The sequence below is a fragment of the Otolemur garnettii genome, unplaced genomic scaffold, assembly GCF_000181295.1.
Source record: "Otolemur garnettii isolate 467f Iridium unplaced genomic scaffold, OtoGar3 scaffold00071, whole genome shotgun sequence".
Lineage (NCBI taxonomy): Eukaryota > Metazoa > Chordata > Mammalia > Primates > Galagidae > Otolemur > Otolemur garnettii.
The window spans coordinates 9,681,793-9,683,449 of record NW_003852466.1 but is presented as its reverse complement, the minus strand read 5'-3'; the positions used below and the strand labels follow the sequence as shown (position 1 = coordinate 9,683,449).

General features: G+C 41.2%; 1 protein-coding gene across 1 annotated transcript in view; it reads left to right on the top strand.

Moving 5' to 3' along the window:
* SNTG1 (syntrophin gamma 1) overlaps nucleotides 1-1,657 on the top strand; it is a gene marked incomplete at its 5' end in the record, with an annotated part of 391,830 nt that overhangs the window by 333,184 nt on the left and 56,989 nt on the right. The gene's annotated exons all lie outside the window — the stretch shown is intronic.

Sequence of the window (1,657 nt, the reverse complement as noted above, 5' to 3'; positions counted from 1 at the left end):
TTTAGATGAAATTTGTTTGAAGGCGAAGCTCTGAGCTTGCTTAGACAATCTCATCTGATCTTTAATTTGGGCAACTGTCCTGAAATAGTGCACTTCTCTTCTATCAGCTCCAGCTGAGACATGGGTCTTGCTCCAGAGGACTGTACACAACCACATCTCGTGCCATGTGTTCTGTGCTGATCGTGGTATTGCCTGTTTTAGTTTGGCTCCCTTTGTATTCCTATCTCATTTATCAAAAGAAATCTGATGTTAGGTTGTACAATTTGCTTCAACCTCAACTTTTCCATACAGTCTTTTAAGAACTCCCTGTAAATGAATCTGGGACATCTTTCTTCTTTTCAGTTGACGCCATTACAACTTGGGTAACTCCTTGTTTGGATCACTGCCTATATTCCAAGTAGCACCTCTTAACTTCTTTACTGAACACATTCTTACAGTGCGTGAATTATGCTTCATGACCGTCACTCAGCAGTAATAGAAAAACAGGTGCAGCCCCCGCTCTAAAGAAGCCTGCAGTCTAATGAAGAAGGTCTGGATCTAGCACCTTCCTAGAATGTGGAGAGAGGCTGAAGAGTCACGAGGACAGTCACAGCCCTCCCTGTCCGTCTTCCACGCTGTTGCCAGATTAATGTGGCTTGTAAAATGTGAATTTGGCCGTGCCACCAGTCTCTCTTGTCACATCACCTCAGAGGCTTCCTGCTGCCTATATGACAACATCTCTGCATAACATACAAGTTCTTCAAGGCACTGGTCTCTGGGATTGGGCTTCATCTCCTCCGTGTCCTGGGTATTCTGTGGCTCGGGAGGACTCCATGCTTTACACATGAGCGCGTGACTTTTGCTCAGTTTACATTTACTCTTAATGCAAATCTTCATCCAGAAACACATTTATTTATTTTTTAAATTTCAGATTGATATGAGGGTGCACATGTTTAGGCTACACTGTTTTCATTTCTAAGGTGAAGTTCAAATTGTGGGCGAGCCCTTCACCCAGGGGGCGGGCTGAACACCCTCACATTGTGCACATTTGGTGAGATCCCCCCATCACCCTCCCTCCTATCCCCCTTCTCCCACCTCTCCTCTCACCTTCCCTACACTTAACTTGTGTTTTTCTTTCATGTGGGTGTGTGGTTCTTTATATATTGGTTTCATATTAGTATGGAGTACACTGGATACTTTTTCGCCCCCTAATCTTGAGATACTTTACTAAGAAGAATGTTTCAACTCATCCAGGTAAACACAAATGATGTGAAGTCTCCATCTCTCTTCTGGCTGAATAGTACTCCATGGTATACATACACTTTCTTTAGGAATCTGACTTAGATGTCCCTGGTTCAAGAGCAGAGAATTGCAGACACTCATCTCACACAGCCCAATATAATGCAATTGAATCTGACAGAGATATTATCTCTAATCTCTTTGTCCAGACGTAAGCACTGTTCAAAAATGAAGAATTAATTCAATGAGTGGCAACCAATATATTGATGGATATAATATCACCATAAGAAATAAATGGCAGCCATAAGCTTTTATCCAACTGATAGTCTTTGGATATTTCTTGTTTTATCCCTCTATCATCATTGAAATTTACAGGCATAAAATTAACATATAGTTGAAGGTCTGGTTTTAATGAAAAATGTAATAAATTAAATGCAAA